This window comes from Theropithecus gelada, chromosome 15, assembly GCF_003255815.1.
Source record: "Theropithecus gelada isolate Dixy chromosome 15, Tgel_1.0, whole genome shotgun sequence".
NCBI lineage: Eukaryota > Metazoa > Chordata > Mammalia > Primates > Cercopithecidae > Theropithecus > Theropithecus gelada.
In genome coordinates, this window is record NC_037683.1 from 79,375,435 (window position 1) to 79,383,206 (window position 7,772).

Sequence of the window (7,772 nt, forward strand, 5' to 3'; positions counted from 1 at the left end):
CTCCCCCATTCCTTAAGTGTGGGTTAAACATATTCGCTTTATTCCAAAAAGTACAATATGGAAAGGCGGAAAAAGAGTAACTTTATACTAAAGAAACCTGACATACATTACTTTAGCCAGGTGATCAAGGTTAACATCAATGTCATGTTGACAGCATGTGCCCTTGATCAGATGTGATGAGAATGACACTTTACTTCTATGGTATTCTTCCCAAAAGCACATAATCACAGTCTAATAATGAGAAAAACATCAGCCAAACCCCAACTGAGGGACATTCAATAAAATATCTGACCAGTATTCCTCAAAAAAAGTCAAGGTCATCAGACACAAGGAAAATCTGAGAACTGTTACAGTTAAGAAGAACCTAAAACATCATGATAACCAAATGTACTGGGGTTTTCCAGATGAAATCTTGGAAAAGGAAAAAGGATATTAGGGAAAATCTAAGGACACATGAATAAATTACAGACTTTAGTTAATGATAACGTATCAGTATTGGCTCATTAATTGCAGGAAATGTACCATGCTCATGTAAGGTGTTATTAGTAGGGGAAATTGGATGTGGCATATATGGAAACTTCCTTATTACCTTTTCAATTTTTCTGTAAACTTAAAACTGTTCTAAAATAAAGCATTTATTTTTAAAAAAATTACAATGCCTAGGTATCACCCCTGAGATACTGATTTAGTTGATCTGAGGTGTGGCCTGACCCTTGGGACTTTTAAACACCTCCCAGGTGTTTCTAATTTGTCTCCGGCAAACCACTATTCCTTCCTTCTGCTCTTCTGTTTAATTATAATAAATGCTCTGACCTTATCCCTGATAAAAATAGCAGTGTGCCTTAATGATTTTGGTTGTTTGAATGCAGCAGTTCTTTAAATGTACAGCCAGTGATATGGAACTTAGTGATATTTCCCATTAAATAGAAAATCTTGTCCAGGAAGCTTAAAATGCCATAAAGAGTTTAGGTAAAGAGACGGTGAAGGGCGGATTATGCTAAATGTATTGTTGGTTTAAATCTGTACGTGGTGGGAATGCCTTTATTTTCTCCCTGCCATGCTATTCCATATGTATTTGGAGATGAGATGTCTCCTAAATTTTAGGTGCAGAGGGTTTAGCTTTAATTAGGTAGTAGATTTATTCTTCAGGGTTTGATTGTGACAAATGAGATAAAAGCATTACCTGCTGGCAAATGAAGCTTAAAGGTTCAGGAACCACAAACTGAACCGAGCTGTCTATTTTTCTCCTGCAGGGAAGCTGGTCAGCCTGGGCCCTTGGAGATTGTATCTGGTGCTGAAGAGGACCGGCTCCCACAGTCAGTGAGGAAGGAATTTTACCTACCCAGCACCCAGATGAACTTTGGTGAGGAGAGGAGGTGAGGAGGTCAAGGAGCCTTGCTTTTTCTTTTTTTTTTTAAATTTTTTAATTTTTTATTTTTTTCCACCACACCCGGTTTTTATTATTATATTATTTTGTTGAGACACAGTCTCACTCTGTCACCCAGGCTGGAGTGCAGTGGTGTGATCTCAGCTCACTGCAATCTCTGCCTCCCAGGTTCAAGCAATTCTCATGCCTCAGTCTCCCAAGCAGCTGGGATTACAGGCACCTGTCACAAAGCCCAGCTAATTTATGTATTTTTTTAGTAGAGACGGGGTTTCACCATGCTGGCCAGGCTGGTCTCAAACTCCTGACCTCAGGTGATCCACCTGCTTCGGGCTCCCAAAGTGCTGGGATTACAGGCGTGAGCCACCACACCTGACCCTGGCTAATTACTTTCAATTTTTGTAGAGATGGGGTCTTACTATGTTGTCCAGGCTGGTCTTGAACTCCTGGCCTCAAATGATTCTCCTGCCTCGGCCTCCAAAAGTTCTGGGATTACAGGCATGAGCCACCTCGCTCGGCTTCTCCCTGAGTAACCTCAGTCACTGGTTTCACGCTCACAGTATTAGTGTACCAAGTCGTTGACGCCAGGCATAGCGTCCGCACTCATCACTGCAGTCCTGGCATACAGCAAGGGCTCAACACAGAACGAACGCAGTGGAGCTGGGAGAATACCTGAGGTTTGAGAGGAACCTAAGAACCTCTATCACATGACAGTTGGGTAAAGTGAGGCCCAGAGAGAGAGGCTTCAATGGCTCCCCCAGCCCACGTGGGCCTGGATCCACGGCGTGAAGCTGTGCACGTGCTCCATGCTGAATCCGGCCAGGGTGCCCTCCAGCCCGGTCATGCGCCGGCTTAGCTCCATGGCCAGGGCCAGGAGGGCCAGGGGTTCCGGGGAAGGAGGCGGGGGCCCGGGGCATGCTCGGCTTGGCGAGAGTTGTCCTCCCGGCTACAGAACAGCTCCACCAGGCGGGCGAAAGAGCCGGAGGACAGGCGGACCAGCTTGCCGCGCAGGGCGGGGTCCGAGGCCAGCTTCTGGTTAATGACTTCTGCCTCCTCCTGCAGCAGGGCCACCAGCCTCCGCGGTATGGCTTCCTTCTCTGTGGGTGGGGGACCCCGTAATTCTGCACTAGGCGGAGATTTCAGTTGCTCTTCGACCAGCTGTTCCAGCTGCTGAGCCACCAAGGCATAGAAGTCTGGAGTAGCTGGGCCAGGCTCTGAACCATAGCAGGGGCGGATGGGCAGAGAGCAAGGCCGAGGGGACTCAGGGGGTGCTGCTCCTCGCCCCAGGGAGCAGGGAAGACATCTTCGAAGGCGGCTCAGGAAGTCTGTTGGCTCTTCTTGGGCAGGGCTGAGTGGACTTGGAACAGGAGACCCGGTAGCCTCACCACGCCTAAGGAAGGCAGCTAGGACCCTCAGCGTGTCTTCCCGGAGCCCCAGCTCTTCAAAGCCTGGTCCGGGGCCTCACTGCCGCCTCCTTCAATCAACCTGCCGCCGCCTCCACTCATACAAACTTTATTAGTTCAACTTTCCCCCCGCCTGCGGAGTGGGCCGGGTCGGTAACCGGCCCAACGAAGAAAGGGAGCCTTGCTTTTTCACTTGCAATTATGGCCCTTCCTTTGGACATGGTAAGTCTATATTTTTAGACTTACATTTCTAGCTTAAATTCCTAACAGGCCAGGAAGATGGCTTCATGCACGTTAAGACATGCAAAAGATTTATTTTTCCTTTGATTTTTCTTCCTCAAGTAGTCATTGGTAGGAATTCTTGCTTTTCGTTTACACCTGTAAGAATATTAACAGACCAGGCCGGGCGCGGTGGCTCACGCCTGTAATCCCAGCACTTTGGGAGGCCGAGGCGGGTGGATCACGAGGTCAGGAGATCGAGACCATCCTGGCTAACATGGTGAAACCCCGTCTCTACTAAAAATGCAAAAAATTAGCCGGGCGAGGCGGCGGGCGCCTGTAGTCCCAGCTACTCGGGAGGCTGAGGCAGGAGAATGGCGTGAACCCGGGAGGCGGAGCTTGCAGTGAGCCGAGATCGCGCCACTGCACTCCAGCCTGGGCGACTAAGCGAGACTCTGTCTCAAAAAAAAAAAAAAAAAAAAAAAAAAAAAAAAAAAAAAAAAAAAAAAAGAATATTAACAGACCAGAAAACATGTGTTCGTTGGCTCTTACACTATGTTAAGCACTGAAGCAGATAATTTAAAGGTTAAAAATATATAATAGTGGCTTTTTATTCATTCATCCAAGCAATATTTACTTGAATGCATATCATGTAGCAGGCATCTGCTAGGGACTGGATAATTTAAAAAAAATAATAAAACAAAATAACAACCAAAAAAAAAAAAAAAAAAAAAAACCACTAAGCTAGATTGGGTCTCCTTTCTTAAGTTGTCTCCAGTCTAAAACCTTACTGTCTAAGTCAACAGTTCTCAATCCAGGGTGATTTTGCCCCCCAGAGGACATTTGACAGCGCCTGGGGAAATATTCAGTTACCACTACTAGGAGGAATGGGGGATGCTATGGAATCTAATGGGTAGAAGCCAGCAATGCTGCTCAACATCTAATAAAATACAATTCAGCCCCCAACAACAAAGAAATTATCAGACCCAAATGTCGGTAGTGTCGAGGTTGAGAAATCTGGCAAACCCACTGGGCTCTTCCTTACACAGAGAGCACTTTCTCCATGTGTGAATTAAACAAAGCAAGCTTTAAAGCCACCTCCTGCCCTCCCTCTATTAGGTGGGTTTGGAATATTGAAGGGTCCCTCCCTAGCTGAGGGGAGAATACATGTTATCCCCACTCCCCACCATCACTTAGGTGGGGTGGCACTGTTCAGCAGAGGGTCAGCGATTCTATTGTCAGCCCAGACCAGAGACATGTCCTGTTAAATAAGTCTGCCCGAGAGAGAGGACGTGAGACTCTTCCTCTCTATTGGAAGCAGCCAAACTTCTATAGTCAAGGCCGGTTAAGCACAAATCCTTTCAAACAATGTTACTAAAAGACAATGACACTCATAATTTAAGCATAGTATTTGCACCTAAATTGAAACTACCATAAAAAATTCTATTGTTTTACTTCTGTGTAAGTACTAACTCCAAAGTCTGAAAGAAAAAGTAACCTTACAGTCATGCTGTTCAATGTAGCTACTAGCCATGCTGCTGTTTAAATTAGTAGACATTAAATAAAATGTAAAATTTATTCGTCAGTTGCACTAGTCACATTTTAAGTGTTCACTAGCCATGTGACTACTGGCTACTGAATTGGACAGTATGCGTATAGGACATTTCTGTCATCACAGGAAGTTCTATTGGACAGCGTTGTCTTATAAGGCTCCACTTCAAAGGATTCTTATCAATATGCACAGTTATTTCTTTAAAAAAGGCTTGTTTCCTAGCAACTGAGACACTGGGGCAATGCTTTGCATTATCTCATTATCATGGTCTGTTCGAAAGACACAGACATGTTCTGCTGGGGGGACCACCTCTCTTCTGACATGAAATTTTTGTGAAGGGTTTATGTAATAGACATGGGACAATGTGTCAGATGATTGAAACTATGATTTTCCAGAAGATGTAACAATGTAAAATTCAAATAGGTAACTCCTGTAAGGCATTTCTGATCTAAGTCAAGTGTGTATTGTTAAATATTAATTCCATTAAAGTATGTCAGCAGGGAATTAAGATATGTGACCCAAATATATTTCTTTTTAGTAGCTGAGTGTAATAGAGAAGTAGTGCTCAGTGCACCTCAACTGAAGAAGAGCTGGGATGAAGGGAAGAGAGGAGGTTCAGAATATTTGGAAAAGATTCTCCATGTTATTTTAATGTACCCAATCCAGGTAAGTATAGTGTAGAGATATGGAAAGGATAATTGATTTACCTTTCACTACTGTATGATTGTGGGGAGGGAGAAAGGCTGTGACTTTTAAAAGTCCCTCCCTTTAGAAATTTTGATTAAGTACAACTTTGAGTGGGGCTTAGATATTCACTCCATTCTCTGTTGCTGTCTTTCCTTTCAATGACCTACCTGTCTATCCCTCCCCACCTGGTTATTTAGGATGATCAACTGGCTTTAGAACAATGACCTTAGGCAATTGTTCCTAGTATCAAGAGTCTCTAGCAAACTTTCGCAGGCTGCATATCACAATCTATTCTTGGCTGCATTTTTTTGATCAGTGCCTGAAGTGATGATATGTGTGCTTACTAATCAAAGCAAGTGTCTCATGCACAGAGGATGCATTACCCAGAGAGGACACTCAACTGAAGAAATTCAGGAATCCATTTACTACTGTTGCTCAGGCTGAAAGGCACCCCACTTCCACAGAAAGGTTCGCTATGACTGTGTGAGCAGGGCTAAAAATGTTCCCCTAAAGGACCTATTCAAGCCATTGGATAACTCTTCATGTAGAGAACCTAGAGTTTGGTAATAGAGCTTTGTCCATTTTTGTTAATGTTAGAAAGCCATTACTAGCCATAGGGAAACCTGTCAGGCCATCAGAATGACACCTTGCTCTGCTCATAGGTACAAAACTTCAACACTCTTCCGCCTTACCCCTATTTAAGTCTCAAACTTTCACATCATGTTTTCAAGATACGTTAGCCCTGAATGGGTTTATGTTTTTCACTTTCATTTTCTCAAGTTGATTTGGAATAGCCTTGCTCCATCCTTTTGTTTTCCTCATTCCTGGTTTCGCATTTTCTCCTGGTAGAAATCTTTTCCCCCCGTAATATGTAAAATGTTGATCACTTGGAGTTTTTAAAGAATAAGGTGGAACTCACATCATTGCGTAACCATCCAGAATGTACATTCTTTTTGGTAGCATGATGTACAGCATATGACATTAGAACAAAATATCCCACCACCCCCAGAAAATGTCCAATGTTAGCTTCCTCCTCTTTTTAAGGACCTAAGAGCCTGGTGGTTGATGATGGAAGAGATGAAACTGTGAAGAGACTGAAGAAGCTAGTTCATCAATAGTTAAGAATCCATTTCTAAAAGATCTTAGTGAATATTTCTTCTTTGAGTCTACCTATGCCTGGGATGTCAAGAGGTATGAATTTCTCTAAGGTTCAGGGAGCCATTAAGGTTTGTCTTCTCAAGGTATCCAGCTAGAGGGGGACGTGGATCTTAAAGCCATGTAGAATTTAGGCCTAACAGATGCATTAATACCTTGAAAATAAGGCAGGAAAGAATGAAGAAAGAACCCTAGAGTGGCCTGCTGAAGACTGCATCATCCATGAGTAAATACTGAGTGTCTGTTATGGGCCAGGTCCTGTGTGGTACAATGTGTTGGTGTAACATGAGAAAAATTATGTATCTGGTCTTTGTCCCAGTTTCTGGTACAGGGCTCCTAAAACCTTTGGAAATTCCTGAGTGATAGAGTGTCTTTTGCATGCTAATGAGGTGACTAAAGAGGGCAGTGCTTAGATAGCTTCAGGATAAGGGTTGGTCGCCAGAGGAGCCAACCACCTGATTATAGGGTTAGAATTGTCAGCTCTGCCCTGCCTTCCTCCCCACCTCCAGAGAGGGGAGAGGGGCTGGAGACTGAGTTCAATCAGCAGTAGGAAATGCTTTAGTAAATCCTGTCTATGTGGTAACGATGCTTTCATAAAAACTCTGAATCAATAAGGCTAAGGGAGCCTCCTGGTTGGTGACTACATTGACATATTGGGAGGGTGTATTACCCAGAGACAGCATGGAAGAGCTGTGTCCCCTCCCTGCCCCATACCTTGTCCTGTGCATCACTTCCATGTTCCTGAATTGTATCCTTTATAATAAAAGTATAATTGAAAGTAGATAGCTTTTCTGAGTGTGCTAGTCATTCTAGCAAACTATTGAACCTGGGGAGTTGTAGTGGAAACCCCCAAATTTGTGGTAGACTGGGCAGAAGTGCAGGTAGCCTGGAGACATCATGTACAGCTAGCATCTAAAGTGAGGGCTTCTTATAGAACCAAAGCCTTACTGTGTAGGGTCTGGGGTAACTCTGGGTAGCTAGTGTCTGAATCAAGTTGAATTGTTGCCACCCAGTTGGCTTCAGAGTGAGGCAGGAAAATAGGATCTGGAGGCAGGGGACGTAAGACCCATTCACACTTCAGCTATGACAGGAAATATCCTCTCCATAGGGTGTACACTGAGTAAATGACTTTGTAATTTTACTTCCTCCTCTCCATTTACGTAGGGCATACACCAAGTAACCAATGGAATTGTCTAGAGGGTATTTAAACTCCTAAAAATTCTGTAACAGGGCCTTTGAGCCCCTATGCTCAGGCCCACTCCCGCACTATGGAATGTACTTTCATTTTCAATAAATCCCTTCATTCCTTCCTTGTTTTGTGCGTTTTGTCCAATTCTTTGTTCAAGATGCCCAGAACCTAGACAGCCTCCAC

At 44.0% G+C, this 7,772-nt stretch overlaps 1 pseudogene; it reads right to left on the bottom strand.

Moving 5' to 3' along the window:
- Nucleotides 1–2,129: 2,129 nt before the first annotated feature.
- LOC112607734 lies at nt 2,130–6,169 on the bottom strand (annotated as a pseudogene).
- Between the last annotated feature and the right edge of the window lie 1,603 nt (nt 6,170–7,772).